The sequence below is a fragment of the Bombina bombina genome, chromosome 6, assembly GCF_027579735.1.
Source record: "Bombina bombina isolate aBomBom1 chromosome 6, aBomBom1.pri, whole genome shotgun sequence".
NCBI classification, from domain to species: Eukaryota; Metazoa; Chordata; class Amphibia; order Anura; family Bombinatoridae; genus Bombina; species Bombina bombina.
Genome location: NC_069504.1, coordinates 726,065,560 through 726,083,386, shown reverse-complemented (window position 1 = coordinate 726,083,386; position 17,827 = coordinate 726,065,560). Strand labels below are relative to the sequence as shown.

At 39.7% G+C, this 17,827-nt stretch overlaps 1 protein-coding gene across 2 annotated transcripts in view; it reads left to right on the top strand.

Moving 5' to 3' along the window:
* Window positions 1-17,827, top strand: part of CDKN2D (cyclin dependent kinase inhibitor 2D) — a 59,555-nt gene that overhangs the window by 21,062 nt on the left and 20,666 nt on the right. Inside the window, exon 2 of one of the 2 annotated variants that reach the window (XM_053716056.1) lies at window positions 4,185-4,237. The exons of the other annotated variant lie outside the window; for it this stretch is intronic. The gene's annotated coding sequence lies outside the window, so the exon portion shown is untranslated. The remainder of the gene's footprint in view (window positions 1-4,184; window positions 4,238-17,827) is intronic. 2 annotated transcript variants of the gene reach the window in all.

The window sequence follows — 17,827 nt, the reverse complement described above, 5'->3', positions numbered from 1 at the left end:
GCGCACTCTGTTCTCACCCCAGAGTGATCACGCTTACCTCTTAGTTCTGGTAATTTAGCCAAAACTTCAGTCATAACAGTAGCCATATCCTGTAATGTGATTTGTAATGGCCGCCCAGATGTACTCGGCGCTACAATATCACGCACCTCCCGAGCGGGAGATGCAGGTACTGACACGTGAGGCGAGTTAGTCGGCATAACTCTCCCCTCGTTGTTTGGTGAAATATGTTCAATTTGTACAGATTGACTTTTATTTAAAGTAGCATCAATACAGTTAGTACATAAATTTCTATTGGGCTCCACTTTGGCTTTAGCACATATAGCACAGATATCTTCCTCTGAATCAGACATGTTTAACACACTAGCAAATAAACTAGCAACTTGGAAATACTTTTCAAGTAATTTACTATAATATGAAAACGTACTGTGCCTATAAGAAGCACAGAAAAAGTTATGACAGTTGAAAATTAATAAACTGAAAAGTTATAGCATCAAATCTTTGTAAAAAAACACAATTTTAGCAAAGGATTGCTCCCATTAGCAAAGGATAACTAACCCTGATAGCAGAAAAAAAAAAAATATACAGAAATAAACGTTTTTTTTTTATCACAGTCAACTACAATCTCACAGCTCTGCTGTGAGTGATTACCTCCCTCAAAACAAGTTTTGAAGACCCCTGAGTTCTGTAGAGATGAACCGGATCATGCAGGGAAGACAAACTTCTGACTGAATTTTTTGATGCGTAGCAAAAGCACCAAAAAAGGCCCCTCCCCCTCACACATAACAGTGAGAGAGATCAGTAAACTGTCATAAATTAAATAAAACGACTGCCAAGTGGAAAAAAATAGTGCCCAAAACATTTTTTCACCCAGTACCTCAGAAAATTAAACGATTTTACATGCCAGCAAAAAACGTTTAACATTAATAAATTGAGTGTTATTAAAAAGCCTGTTGCTAGTCCCTGCAAATTAGGCTAAAGTTTTATGCATACAGTATAATTCCAGTGAAGTGCCATTCCCCAGAATACTGAAGTGTAAAATATACATACATGACAGCCTGATACCAGTTGCTGCTACTGCATTTAAGGCTGAGTTTACATTATATCGGTATGGCAGAATTTTCTCATCAATTCCATTGTCAGAAAATAATAAGCTGCTACATACCTCTTTGCAGATTAATCTGCCCGCTGTCCCCTGATCTGAAGTTTACCTCTCCTCAGATGGCCGAGAAACAGCAATATGATCTTAACTACTCCGGCTAAAATCATAGAAAAACTCAGGTAGAATATTCTTCAAATTCTACCAGAGAAGGAATAACACACTCCGGTGCTATTATAAAATAACAAACTTTTGATTGAAGGTATGAAACTAAGTATAATCACCACAGTCCTCTCACACATCCTATCTATTCGTTGGGTGCAAGAGAATGACTGGTAATGGCAGTTAGGGGAGGAGCTATATAGCAGCTCTGCTGGGTGAATCCTCTTGCACTTCCTGTTGGGGAGGAGTTAATATCCCATAAGTAATGGATGATCCGTGGACTGGATACACTTAACAAGAGAAAGGTGCTTTATTTAGCACAAAAAATGTGACGTTTCGGGGATCAATCACCCCTTCATCAGACCAAATTTTTATATTTATACTTTGAGTCACCAACTCCTACTGAGCATGTGCAAGAATTCACAGCATATACGTATATGCATTTGTGATTGGCTGATGACTGTCACATGATACAGGGGGAGTGGAAATAGACGTAACTCTGCAATTTATTTAACAAAAATCTACTACTCATTTGAAGTTCAGAGTAAGTTCTATTGCATTGTCTTCTTATCATGTATTTGTTGTTTATGCAAATCTACAGTGTTGACTGCTCCTTTAACTATCCCCTTGCACCGATTGCCTGTATGTAATTTAAACACAGGTAATTGTACTTACCCCCTAATGGGAAATACTGGTGTATGCTGACAACAAAATTTCTCTCTCCTATAACAAAAAAGTGTTTTTTTTTTTCTTAGAGGGATAGGAAGGTAAAAAAAAAAAATGAAATGTACATGGGTGCATTTCAATCTGAAATAGAAACATTTTTGCAATATACTTCCACTAGCAAAAATGTTTCTAATAAAAATGATTACTATTTTTCTGTGGCAAACGCACATATCCTGTGAGAGCCTGTGCACCAGTATTCAAACACTGCACCTTCTTAACACAAATGAAGCAATACAGAAGCAATACACACCGCTGTCAGCTCTCTGAACAGGCATGGGCCCTCGCAGGATATGTGCGTATGCCACAGAAAACCAGTAATAACATTTAATAGATACATTTTTGCTAATGGAAGTATATTGCAACAATGTTTCTATTTCAAATTGAAATGCACCTAATCACATTTCATTTTTGACCTTTCTATCCCTTTAAGGTTTAGTGAAGAAAATTGTAAATCAGTAACGGCCAACTTCATAACACTTGCGGCTGCAGATCAATATTGTAGCTATTAAATGCACAAATAATAAAATGGAAATGTCCAGTGGCTCTGAGACAGATTTAGGTAAGGTTGCAGGGTACCCTCTATCTGCTGTTCTCCCCAGAGTTGTTGCCACTTTGTTTGCCTACCCACCAGAAGACCCCAAAGTTTAGTTCTGCTTTCTCCTTGGGTCACAAAAACTATGGCACACATTCTTAGTTCTGTTTTTTTGTGAACTATGGAGAGGGCTGCATGTGGCCCATGGGCAGCCAGTTGACAATCTGTTTTAAATATTTCTTAAATTGACATAAACCCCAAATGTTTTCTTTCATGATTCGGACAAAGCAGGTGATTTTACACAACTTTCCAATTTACTTCTATTATCTAATTTTGTTTTGTTTCCTTGATATATTATTTGTTTAGAAGGATACCTAGGTAGACTAAGGAGCTGCTGATTGGTTGCTTCACACAAATGCCTCATTTTATTGGCCCACCCAATGCATTAACTAGCTCCCAGTTGTGCACTGCTGCTTCTTCATCAGATGATACCAAGAGAATGAAGCAAATAAGATGATACAAGTAAATTGGAAAGTTGTTTAAAATTATATTTATCTGAATCATGTCCTTTTAATTCCTACTGTTAAACAATTTTTGGTTCTATAACTGTATTAGGTAACGTTTTCTAAAATATGAAGACATGGAGAATAATTCAGTCTGTTTTAACTTCAAATTGCTATTTATTTCTAAAAAGCATGCAATTTAAAAATCATAGAGGGCTACTAAACAATTTTTGGTGTTTGTCTGAATAAAGAATTTTCTGAGAAAAAAAATCTCCCAGAATTACATCATACCAGTGTTATCCTCAGAACAAAATAACATTTTATACCTTATTTCATAACCCTGGCTTTCCAAAGAAAGTTGATGTACTTTTAAATAGATTATACATTTTTTTTTCTCTTCAAAAACCAAGATATGTCTGAGCCAAAAAAGTTATAGCAAATCAAAACATGGTAAATTATATCAAAAAGGAAAACAGGTGCAACACCTCTAAGTGCAATATGTATGTAAAAACAAAACATTTATTAACACATCTACAGTTGAAAACTCACAAGGATGACCTCAACATAAATGAGGTATGATTAAAGCGCTTGGGAACCATCCAGGTCTCTCAGACAAAATCACTTTGTGTCCGATCAGCTCCAAACCAGGTACATCGATAGCGTGTCCAGATATTATACACACCAAACAAATGTGCTAGCTGTTCCCAGGGTCACCATACACTATATCCAGTTCGTAAGGTATGGGCTCTAAAACCAACACAAAAAGTAGGTATTATACAACAATACTTAATACGAATGTGCTAACTATGTGAAAGCAGAAAATATGGTTAGGTATTTGAAGTTCAACTTAAAATTGAGCTCTTGTGCTCTTTAGATACATAAATCTTAACTTTTTTTTAAAAAAATCATTAGACAAAGTTTATTCAATGTTAAGTGATCTTTTGATACACCAAACCTCTTCTCAAGATTAAAATTTCAGCATATCTGAATATGCATAATTTATTTTAACACATGCTGCAATGTAGGATACCAGTATGACTTTTTCAGAATGTTAGAATGGCCTATATAAATTGTAGAATTCACTTGTGAAGTAGAAAATAGTTTAGAATTTTTATTTTCCTTGGCTTTGTCAGGAGAATGCAAGTTGTTTTTTTTTTTTTTTTAGGAATAATGTACAATTTTAAATACGGAGAATTGGATATCCATTTACTTACTCTGGTAAGGGACAACACATAAAGAGGCAGAATTTAACTGCATGCAAACAAAAGAGCCGTATTCTAAAAATGATCCCTTATTTGCATATTATTTATTGAATGACTGACTAGGCTTGAAGACATAATACGCAATCAGGAGTTATAGCTCATTACATGCAGTTTTATTTTAGTATACACACACCAATGACACTATGATAATGGTATATATCACTATCGAGCATCAAATCTTTGTGGGAGGAGGATTGGACTTTTAATTATTTGAGTATACACATGAGAGTTTCTGTACGTTTGGGTTAGTGTTTTTGTTGTCACTCTGTAATCAAGGCAACAGTTTTTGGCGCAATTTTGTGTGTGAGGTTGGAGGTAGGGCTCTGTGGTCTATGTAAACCTGGGTTTTTGGGTCACTCTTGTTTGGCCTGAGGAAGGGGTTACGCACATCAAAACGTCACAAGAAGGATTATGGATTAAAAATTGTTATACTTTTTCTTTGCAAATTCAGTGAGTGCAGTCTCGCTCTTTTGGTTTATATTCTAATGTTTTTGGACCTGGCACCCAGGCCGCAGACTCTGTGGAAGTGAGAGTGTAGCTACCCTTCACTTCGTTTGGTGTGTGTGTATATGTATGTGTCAATTAGCCGGTGGCCCAGCACTCCAACCTTTGTGGTGTAATACCGCCCTGGGTGCAATCCTCAAAAGACTTGTATATATATTTCTTCTGTTAAGTGTGATCAGTCCACGGGTCATCATTACTTCTGGGATATTACTCCTCCCCAACAGGAAGTGCAAGAGGATTCACCCAGCAGAGCTGCATATAGCTCCTCCCCTCTACGTCACTCCCAGTCATTCTCTTGCACCCAACGACTAGATAGGATGTGTGAGAGGACTATGGTGATTATACTTAGTTTTATATCTTCAATCAAAAGTTTGTTATTTTAAAATAGCACCGGAGTGTGTTATTACCTCTCTGGCAGAGTTTGAAGAAGAATCTACCAGAGTTTTGCTATGATTTTAGCCGGAGTAGTTAAGATCATATTGCTGTTCTCGGCCATCTGAGGAGTGAGGTAAACTTCAGATCAGGGGACAGCGGGCAGATGAATCTGCATAGAGGTATGTAGCAGTTTTTATTTTCTGACAATGGAATTGATGAGAAAATCCTGCCATACCGATATAATGTCATGTATGTATACTTTACACTTCAGTATTCTGGGGAATGGTACTTCACTAGAATTACACTGTAAGAAATACATAAAGCTGGAATGTAAAATCGTTTTCATTTGCTGAGGTACTGTGTGAATAAATGTTTGGGCACTATTTTTCCACTTGGCAGTTGCTTAATCTGTTTTTCTGACAGTTTCTGTTCTCCCTCACTGCTGTGTGTGAGGGGGAGGGGCCGTTTTTTGGCGCTTTTTCTATGCATCAAATATTTCAGTCAGCAACTCATTGTATTCCCTGCATGATCCGGTTCATCTCTACAGAGCTCAGGGGTCTTCAAAACTTATTTTGAGGGAGGTAATTTCTCTCAGCAGAGCTGTGAGAATTATAGTTTGACTGAGATAAAAAACGTTTATTCTGTAATTTGTTTCCTGCTTTCAGAATTTGTTATCTTTGCTAATGGGATTAAACCTTTGCTAAAGTTGTGTTGTTTACAAGGATTGAGGCTATAACTGTTTCAATTTATTAATTTTCAACTGTCATAGATCTTCTGTGCTTCTTAAAGGCACAGTACTTTTTAATATTATTCTAATTGAATTGTATTTCCAAGTTGCAAGTTTATTTGCTAGTGTGTTAAACATGTCTGATTCAGAGGATGATACCTGTGTCATTTGTTGCAATGCCAAAGTGGAGCCCAATAGAAATTTATGTACTAACTGTATTGATGCTACTTTAAATAAAAGTCAATCTGTACAAATTGAACAAATTTCACCAAACAACGAGGGGAGAGTTATGCCGACTAACTCGCCTCACGTGTCAGTACCTACATCTCCCGCTCAGAGGGAGGTGCGTGATATTTCTACGCTGCGTACAAGAGCTCTTGTTAATGGGAGTAATCCATCCAGTTCCACGATCGGAACAGGGACAGGGGTTTTACTCAAATCTGTTTGTGGTTCCCAAAAAAGAGGGAACTTTCAGACCAATCCTGGACTTAAAGATCCTAAACAAATTCCTAAGAGTTCCATCGTTCAAGATGGAGACTATTCGGACAATTTTACCTATGATCCAAGAGGGTCAATACATGACCACTGTAGATTTAAAGGATGCTTACCTTCACATACCGATTCACAAGGATCATTATCGGTACCTAAGGTTTGCCTTCCTAGACAGGCATTACCAGTTTGTGGCTCTTCCATTCGGATTGGCTACAGCTCCAAGAATCTTCACAAAGGTTCTGGGTGCTCTTCTGGCGGTACTAAGACCGCGGGGAATCTCGGTAGCTCCATACCTAGACGACATTCTGATACAAGCTTCAAGCTTTCAAACTGCCAAGTCTCATACAGAGTTAGTGCTGGCATTTCTAAGGTCACATGGATGGAAGGTGAACGAAAAGAAAAGTTCACTCGTTCCACTCACAAGAGTTCCCTTCCTGGGGACTCTTATAGATTCTGTAGAAATGAAGATTTACCTGACAGAGGACAGGCTAACAAGACTTCAAAGTGCTTGCCGCACCCTTCATTCCATTCAACACCCGTCAGTGGCTCAATGCATGGAGGTAATCGGCTTAATGGTAGCGGCAATGGACATAGTACCCTTTGCACGCTTACACCTCAGACCACTGCAACTGTGCATGCTAAGTCAGTGGAATGGGGATTACTCAGACTTATCCCCTTCTCTGAATCTGGATCAAGAGACCAGAAATTCTCTTCTATGGTGGCTTTCTCGGCCACATCTGTCCAGGGGGATGCCATTCAGCAGACCAGACTGGACAATTGTAACAACAGACGCCAGCCTTCTAGGTTGGGGTGCCGTCTGGAATTCTCTGAAGGCTCAGGGACAATGGAGTCAGGAGGAGAGTCTCCTGCCAATAAACATTCTGGAATTGAGAGCAGTTCTCAATGCCCTCCTGGCTTGGCCCCAGTTGACAACTCGGGGGTTCATCAGGTTTCAGTCGGACAACATCACGACTGTAGCTTACATCAACCATCAGGGAGGGACAAGAAGCTCCCTAGCTATGATGGAAGTATCAAAGATAATTTGCTGGGCAGAGTCTCACTCTTGCCACCTGTCAGCAATCCACATCCCGGGAGTGGAGAACTGGGAGGCGGATTTCTTAAGTCGTCAGACTTTTCATCCGGGGGAGTGGGAACTTCATCCGGAGGTCTTTGCCCAAATACTTCGACGTTGGGGCAAACCAGAGATAGATCTCATGGCGTCTCGACAGAACGCCAAGCTTCCTCGTTACGGGTCCAGATCCAGGGATCCAGGAGCAGTCCTGATAGATGCTCTGACAGCACCTTGGGACTTCAGGATGGCTTACGTGTTTCCACCCTTCCCGTTGCTTCCTCGATTGATTGCCAGAATCAAACAAGAGAGAGCATCAGTGATTCTAATAGCACCTGCGTGGCCACGCAGGACTTGGTATGCAGACCTGGTGGACATGTCATCCTGTCCACCTTGGTCTCTACCTCTGAAACAGGACCTTCTGATACAGGGTCCCTTCAAACATCAAAATCTAACTTCTCTGAAGCTGACTGCTTGGAAATTGAACGCTTGATTTTATCAAGACGTGGATTTTCTGAGTCAGTTATTGATACCTTAATACAGGCTAGGAAACCTGTTACCAGAAAGATTTACCATAAGATATGGCGTAAATACCTATATTGGTGTGAATCCAAAGGTTACTCTTGGAGTAAGGTTAGGATTCCTAGGATATTGTCTTTTCTACAAGAAGGTTTAGAAAAGGGTTTATCTGCTAGTTCATTAAAGGGACAGATCTCAGCTCTGTCCATTCTGTTACACAAACGTCTGTCAGAAGTTCCTGACGTCCAGGCTTTTTGTCAGGCTTTGGCCAGAATTAAGCCTGTGTTTAAAACTGTTGCTCCACCATGGAGTTTAAACCTTGTTCTTAATGTTTTACAGGGCGTTCCGTTTGAACCCCTTCATTCCATTGATATAAAGTTGTTATCTTGGAAATTTCTATTTTTAATGGCTATTTCCTCGGCTCGAAGAGTCTCTGAATTATCAGCCTTACATTGTGATTCTCCTTATTTGATTTTTCATTCGGATAAGGTAGTCCTGCGTACTAAACCTGGGTTCTTACCTAAGGTAGTTACTAACAGGAATATCAATCAAGAGATTGTTGTTCCTTCTTTATGCCCAAATCCTTCTTCAAAGAAGGAACGTCTACTGCACAACCTGGATGTAGTCCGTGCTCTAAAATTTTACTTACAGGCAACTAAGGAATTTCGACAAACGTCTTCTCTGTTTGTCATTTACTCTGGGCAGAGGAGAGGTCAAAAAGCTTCCGCTACCTCTCTTTCTTTTTGGCTTCGTAGCATAATTCGTTTAGCTTATGAGACTGCTGGACAGCAGCCTCCTGAAAGAATTACAGCTCATTCTACTAGAGCTGTGGCTTCCACTTGGGCCTTCAAGAATGAGGCCTCTGTTGAACAGATTTGCAAGGCTGCAACTTGGTCTTCGCTTCATACTTTTTCCAAATTTTACAAATTTGACACTTTTGCTTCATCGGAGGCTATTTTTGGGAGAAAGGTTCTTCAGGCAGTGGTTCCTTCTGTATAAAGAGCCTGCCTATCCCTCCCGTCATCCGTGTACTTTTGCTTTGGTATTGGTATCCCAGAAGTAATGATGACCCGTGGACTGATCACACTTAACAGAAGAAAACATAATTTATGCTTACCTGATAAATTCCTTTCTTCTGTAGTGTGATCAGTCCACGGCCCGCCCTGTTTTTAAGGCAGGTAAATATTTTTTAATTTATACTCCAGTCACCACTTCACCCTTGGCTTTTCCTTTCTCGTTGGTCCTTGGTCGAATGACTGGGAGTGACGTAGAGGGGAGGAGCTATATGCAGCTCTGCTGGGTGAATCCTCTTGCACTTCCTGTTGGGGAGGAGTAATATCCCAGAAGTAATGATGACCCGTGGACTGATCACACTACAGAAGAAAGGAATTTATCAGGTAAGCATAAATTATGTTTTATTGCAAAGAAGGGCACTCTCAGGAATTTTATTTCAACAACTACTTGTGTTTATTCTGAATACATCAGAGTTTGCGTATGAATAATCATAGTTGACGTTTCGGCTCCTCACTGAGCCTTCTTCAAAACAAATATCTATAAAAGAAAAACATGAACAAAAAACTTGCATAGTACATAACAAGTGACAACATACAACAGAAACACCCCAAACCACATATACTCTTTATACAATTAAAAACAATTAGATTATCTGATTGTTTTTAATTGTATAAAGAGTATATGTGGTGTGGGGTGTTTCTGTTGTATGTCGTCACTTATTATGTACTATTCAAATTTTTTTGTTCATATTTTTCTTTTATAGATAATATTTGTCTTGAAGAAGGCTCAGTGAGGAGCCGAAACGTCAACTATGATTATTCATACGCAAACTCTGATGTATTCAGAATACATACAAGCAGTTGTTAAAATAAAATTCCTGAGTACCCTTCTTTGCAATATATATCCTGGCCAAAAGTTTTGAGAATGACACAAATCTTAATTTTCACAGTCTCCTGCCTTAGTTTTTATGATGGCAATATGCATATACTCCAAAATGTTATGAAGAGGGATTGGATGCCCTATTTGCCATGAAAATGAACTTAATCCCCCAAAAAACCTTTCCACTGCATTTCATCCCTGCCACAAAAGGACCACGTGACATCATGCCAGTGACTCTCTTGTTAACACAGGTGTCAGTGACTACAACGACAAGGCTGGAGACCACTCTGTCATGCAGATTGAGTTAGAATAACAGACTGGAAGCTTTAAAAGGAGGGTGGTGGTGTAGGGCGGAGCTTACAGCCGAAGCAGCAAGTCATGTTTGTGAGGAGCTCCTGACTCTATTTTACATTATTACGGCTATTTTGATAATTTTGGGGGAAATTCCTATACACTCTACCCTATTGCAACTCCAGGATATTATACCTTCCAAGATATTAGGGTTTGGATGCTTGTTGCATATGCTAGCAGCTTGATTAGGTTTGAAAGCTAAGCCACGTGGCTGAGACCTATACGGAGATCTGCTTAACATCACGGCAATACCTACTTCAATCTCACAATATGCCAACCTATATTAGACTTATAGCTGCAGTTGACGCATTAGAGGCCGGATTACAGGACACCCTGCATCATCATTTCACTGAGCTGATAAAAATGCTCCAACAAGCCTGTGCTTTGCCGGACATACCTCCCCTCGACACTGGGGACAGCGCTAAGGAGGCGGATGAGACAGCCACTGCTTCGTTATCAGGTACACTCTTACCAGACCTGACCCCACTTACCAGAGACTATGCATGTAACGAGCTCCGGTTCTGTGACGCTGCACATGTGGTTTGGGGGAGAACATATGTCGCTGAAGTGGATCGATCGGGTCAAGATGGCCGTTCCCTGCCTACACTGATTTCTGCTCGGCCCTCGACTAATCCTACTAAGACAGTTAGGGGGAACTTCCAAGCTGCGCAACAGGAGACTTCGGCATCTGTGGGGCAACATCTAACATGGAGGAGACAAGCGGGCCTGATCGGACAGAAGAATAGACATACTAGTCAGACATGGAAACTTTCTGCGCACTGTGAGAGACTGTCAGTGGTTAACATGGAGCAGAATGTGGCTCTAAATATTGGCGCGATAACTTACTCCAATGCAGTGCATCTGTCCCACACTCTACAACGCATCTGCTATGCTTCTTTATATGGGCTAGACTTTGTGTGCTGTCTCTGCCTGCTGATACCTAACAGTTATATCGCAGATGACAAGGTCCCATAATTACTAGACTCTGGCTTGTATGACATTCTATACTGTTCCCCAAATATACCTATTACCACTGAGAGACCTGGGCATTTACCATATGTTTATTGTTGCTCATATTACGTCTTCAGAGTGACTTCATCATTTTCTTTATACATACGGGAGAACTTTGCAAGCGATGGGAACCTCTCTTCACGATTTTATTAAATACGGCAAATCCGGAGTTGGGTAATATGTTATCCACTTTCTGCGGACAGTTTACAGCTGGACATTACATTCCGGACTAAACTATATTTTTAGTAGCCCCAAGATACCTAACAAGGTTTATTGAAAGATATGAATGGTTTGTCACCAATTATATGTTATGTGTGCCCCTAGTATACTTTTCTCCTGCTTATTTATAATGATATAGTACGGCCTCATGGAGCTGTGTATATGTATATATGAACACATTCCTCAAACGTAGCTTTACAGGTTATGCAGGTTATGTGATGTTTATTAGTCTTACAGTTGGTTAGTTTATTTTCTCCTATCCTCTACATTGATAGTTACTCTGATGCACCATCAGAGACATGTCTGTATATATTGATCACTCATAGTGATAATCTGTGTGTGTAATAATTTAAGTTTCATTATTACTGTAAGAGTTTACATAGTGGGTCTCCCTTATATGATCTAATAACATCACTTTTCTTACGGAGATATATGTTTGCTGATAATGGTACTTCATTGATGACATGTGTTCACCTTGCTCTAGACTACAATATATTAAGTGTTGTAATTTTAAACTAGGTATGCTTATATCCACATATTCATAATATCTAAGAAAGTCTGAGGGGGTATATTGTGGTTCTTAGTAAATTACTGCTCAGCTATAACTCTCACACAGTACACACTACTATAATGACCCTTGCACTTAAGTTGCATTGTTTTAGTTCTGTATATATTTTTCAGCTCCTCTTTTTTCCTGTATAGGTCATATCTTTATATTATAGACTAGGGAGCTACACATTTTGCTCTTGGCCCGGGGATATAGGGCCCATGCCCCTGGGTCAGTGCCCTAATGTATCGTATGCCAAACAATTCCTTAACTGTTATGCTACTAGTAACATTCCCAATGGACAACATAAGCTTGGGGCTAAGGTTATGCTTGAGCTGCAAATAATAATAATTTTTTTTTCTATTTTTATTTTTTTTCTTCAATAGATCTAAATGCTTAACACCACTTAGTGTACAATAGTGGACTTTAGACTTTGTAACCTATATCATGCCAAATTGTTGTTCATTATTGTACCTAGCTAACTGAGTACGAGGAATGGTAGAACCCCCATGTGTCCATGACTAGTAGATTTCTACTCTGAAGGAGGTACTTATATCATTTATTCTATGCTTTTGCACAAGGTTATGGTCCACTATATATGCCCATCTATACCTTACTTGACTAGTCCTAGCAGACTTGCAAACGTGATTTATATAACAATCATTCCGCCCCCCCCCCCCCTAAATTTTTTGTTTATTTAATAAACATAGGAACACAGATTCCCAAAGAAACTCCCCATCTATCATCAAAATATAGCATTTTACCTATAAGAAGCAGATATTTGTACTGAGCAGTTAGGTTGAGTTGAGACAATTTAGCAGCATTTAACCTAGATCATTGTTTCAGCACAGGTTGTGTATTATCACTATCAGATTCGAAGATAACTTTATCTAGTGTATATTATTTCCTATGCTCTCATTTGATCAGACCATTGTATGTTTTAATATTGACAAGCTTCTTGTTTTTGATATTACCCCTCCCTTATGTTTGTTCATATTATGTGCTCCCTGTCCTGGTGGTATATGCTAGGAGAGAGAGTACTATGCTTTGAAAAGCTTCATAAAGATCCTAAATGGGATCTTATAATGTAAAAACCCTCCTGTTATTCTTTATAACAATCTCATTGGAGGTCTTAAATTGGCCTCATTTCTCTTAGGGAGGTGGAAAATCAGGGTTGAAAAGTTGATATTCTCTATTCCTTCACACTCTCTTACAGGTATATTCCAGATTATTGACTATAATTTGGTACTTCATTACTTTTACGCTTTTGTATTACGTTGATCATATGTTACATTTTGTTGCGGCACTGGATGCCTGATGTGTTCACGTTACTGTATACTGGATTTCCTGTATGTTGTTTTATTTCACCCTCAATAAAAACCATTTAAAAAAAAAAAAAAAAAAAGGAGGGTGGTGCTTTAAATCATTGTTCTTCCTCTGTTAACAGTGGTTACCTACATGGAAACACGTGTAGTTATCATTGCTTTGCGCAAAAAGGGATTCACAGGCATGGATATTAATGCTACTAAGATTGTACCTAAATCAACCATTTATTGGATCATCAAGAACTTCAAGTAGAGAGCTTCAATTGTTGCAAAGAAGGCTTCAGGGCACCCAAGAAAGTCCAGCAAGTGCCAGAACCATCTTCTAAAGTTGATTCAGCTGCATGATCGGGGCACCACCAGTGCAGAGCTTGATCAGGAATGGCAGCAGGCAGGTTTAAGTGCATCTGCACGCACAGTGAGGCGGAGACTTTTGGAAGATGGCCTGGTGTCAAGAAGGGCAGCAAAGAAGGTCACTTCTCTCCAGGAAAAATACCAGGGACAGACTGATATTCTGCAAAAGGTACAGGGATTGGACTGCTGAGGACTGGGGTAAAGTCATTTTCTCTGATAAATCCCCTTTCTGATTGTTTGGGGCATCCGGAAAAAACCTTGTCCGGAGAAGAAGAGGTGAACTCTACCATCCGTCCTGTGTCATGCCAACAGTAAAGCATCCTGAGACCATTCATGTGTGGGGTTGCTTCTCAGCCAAGGGAGTGGACTCACTCACAATTTTGACTGAGAACACAGCCATGAATAAAGAATGGTGCAAAAACATCCTCCAAGAACAACTTCTCCCAACCATCCAAGAACAGTTTCGTGATAAACAATGTCTTTTCCAGCATGATAGAGAACCTTGCCATAAGGCAAAAGTAATAACTAAGTCGCTTGGGGAACAAAACATTGACATTTTGGATCCATGGCCAGAAAACTCCCCAGACCTTAATCCCATTGAAAACTTGTAGTCTGTCCTCAAGAGGTGGGTGAACACCCCCCCCCCCCACCCCCACACACACACACACAAATTCTGACGTACTCCAAGCATTGATTATGCAAGAATGGGCTGCTATCAGTCAGGATATGGCCCAGAAGTTGATTGACAGCATGCCAGGGCGAATTGCAGAGGTCTTTAAAAAGAAGCGTCAACACTGCAAATATTGACACTGCATAAACTTAAAATGAAAGTAAAGTTAGCTGCTTCGCTATCCTCAGTTACATAGTTTTTTTTGTTTTTTTTTATTATTAATAGGACTTTCATTCATGGTTTTTAACAAAGTTAGATGTAAATCCAGTTTTCGCCGCAATGAAAGTATATTTTATTCTACAAACAATTCAACCCTTTTTTTTTTTTTTTTTAACTTCCTGATCTTTTTTTTTAATTTACCAATTTACTATCTGGCCACTAGGCGGCCGTCAAGGAACGTCATCCGCCTATTTATTGCTTTCCGCATGCGGCAAATATTTTTTCGGCACGATTATGTTGGATGTGTGTTCCTGATTTGCACATGCGCATAACATTTTTTTAGCAACTGAGACGAGAACGTCATCTGTTTTGACTACGGCTCCGCAACATAGAACCTGCTCTGTTTCGCAAATAGTATAGTACTGAATGAATACATTATTGTTATTCATCGAGTACTATGTTTCCAACGAGATTGACGCATGCGCGTGATCACAGAATTGCATGTGCATTGAAGGAACAATCGATGATTCGCACATGCGCAATGCGCTCGGTTTTTGTGAACGCGCATTTGTGATACGTATAGAGCAGGTGGGACCGCTCTATACATCAACACACACAAATATAGGAAGTTGAAAATGGGAGGAGCATGAATGATAACTGTATGAAAATAATATCTTAAAAAAAATTAAAAGAATTATACCAAAAAATGTAGCGATCTTAATATGTTAATGTTATACAATACATTGATGTGTTGTAAAGCTACAAAATTTACTTTCACTTTAATGTAATTGTTAAGAAAAGCATTTGACACTTATGAAATGCTTGTAATTATTCTTCAGTATACCATAGAAACATCTGACGAAAAGATCTAAAAACACTAAAGCAGCAGACTTTGGGAAAAATTATATTTGTGTAATTCTCAAAACTTTTGGCCAGGACTGTATATAAACACTCACTGGCCACTTTATTAGGGACACCTGTTCAATTGCTTGGTAACACAAATTGCTAATCAGCCGATCACATGGCAGCAACTCAATGCATTTAGGCATCTAGACGTAGTGAAGACGACTTGCTGAAGTTCAAACTGAGCATCAGAATGCGGAAGAAAGGGGATTTAAGTGACTTTGAACGTGGCATGGTTGTTGGTGCCAGACGGGCTGGTCTGAGTATTAAAAAAAACTGCTGATTTACTGGGATTTCTCTTGTAAGATGTATCGAGTCCACAGATTAATCCTTTACTTGTGGGATATTCTCCTTCCCAACAGGAAGTGGCAAAGAGAGCACACAGCAGAGCTGTCCATATAGCTCCTCCTCTAGCTTCACCCCCCAGTCATTCTCTTTGCCGGCTCTAAGCAATCGGAAGGGTAAAGTGAATGTGGTGTTAGATATGTAGTTTTTATTTTCTACAAGCAAAAGTTTGTTATTTTAAATGGTACCGGTGTGTACTATTTACTCTCTAGCAGAAAGGAGATGAAGATTTCTGCAGGGAGGAAGATGATTTTAGCATGTTGTAACTAAAATCCACTGCTGTTCCCACAGAGGACTGAGGAGTGCAAGAAAACTTCAGTTGGGGGGAACGGTTTGCAGGTTAGGCTGCAATAAGGTATGTTCAGTCATTTATTTCTAGACAAGACTGTGATAATGCTAGAAAAGACTGATAATATCCCCATGAGGGAAGGGTAAGCTGTATTCAGAGACTAAGTATGGAATTTCAAGCTTACATAACAGGGCTAGTTTATGCAGGTTGACACTGCTTTCATGACAAACAGTTTTTATTGAAAATTTTGTTTTTTTGAGACACTTTGAAGGTTCCTTTGGGTTTCTTTCAGGGGTTGTTACCCACATGGCTATTATTAAAACCCTTGGGAGTGTTTCTTTAGGCCTTACAAGCACCATAGTGAGGTGGAAGGGGCCTAATTTCACGCCTCAGATGCGCAGTTATATTTGACTAGAAGTTCAGGCTGTTTCACATGGAGGGTCCAGCTGCAGTTTGAGGGCCTATAAGAAGTTTATTCCCCACAAATCTGGTTCCTAAGGGCAGGTAGGGCCACAGCAGAGCTGTGGCAGGGTGCTGAACGTTTTTTAACCGGTTTTCTGGCTTACTGTCGATCCGGTTTGGGCATTAATCGTTTTTATTGCTAGTGGTGCAATCTTACTAATGCTTTAGGTACATGCTGTAAAAATTTCGAAAAGTTTGCTGCATTTTTCACTGTTTTGCTAAATTGTGTGCCTTTTTTATCTCTTAAAGGCACAGTAACGTTTTTTTCAAAGTGTGTTTTTATTTGATTTAAGTGATTTCCAAGCCTGTTCGTCTTACTACTAGTCTGTTAAACATGTCTGACACCAAGGAAAATCCTTGTTCAATGTGTTTAGAAGCCATGGTGGAACCCCCTCTCAGAATGTGTCCCACTTGTACTGGTATGTCTATACACTTTAAAGAACATATTGTTGCACTTAAGAATGTGGCTCAAGATGATTCTCAGACAGAAGGTAATGAGGTTAGCCCGTCAACCTCTCCCCAAGTGTTACAACCAGTTACACCCGCTCAAGCGACGCCTAGCACCTCTAGTGCGTCTAACTCTTTTACCTTGCAAGACTTGGCGGCAGTTATGAATAATATTCTCTCAGTGTTTTTATCTAAACTGCCCGTGTTACCTGCAAAGCGTGATAGCTCCGTTTTAAGAACAGATTCTGAGCATTCTGAAGCTTTAGTAGCCGTATCCGATATACCCTCACAACGCTCTGAAGTGGGGGCGAGGGATGTGCTGTCTGAGGGAGAAATTTCCGATTCGTGAAAGGTTGCTCCTCAGACGGATTCAGATACGTTGGCTTTTAAATTTAAACTAGAACACCTCCGCTTTTTGCTCAGGGAGGTATTAGTTACTCTGGATGACTGCGACCCTATGGTGGTTCCAGAGAAATTGTGTAAAATGGACAAGTACCTAGAAGTTCCTGTTTACACTGATGTGTTCTCGGTCCCTAAGAGGATTGCGGATATTGTTACTAGGGAGTGGGATAGACCAGGTATTCCCTTTGTTCCCCCTCCTGTTTTTAAGAAATTGTTCCCCATATCTGACCCCATGCGGGACTCATGGCAGACGGTCCCTGAGGTGGAGGGGGCTATTTCTTCACTTGCTAAACGCACAACCATACCAATTGAAGACAGTTGTGCTTTAAAAGACCCTATGGATAAAAAATTAGAGAGTTTACTTAAGAAAATTTTTGTTCAACAAGGTTTTCTTCTCCAACCTATTGCGTGCATTATTCCTGTAACTACTTCAGCTGCTTTCTGGTTCGAGGCGCTGGAAGATGCGCTCCAGGCGGAGACCTCATA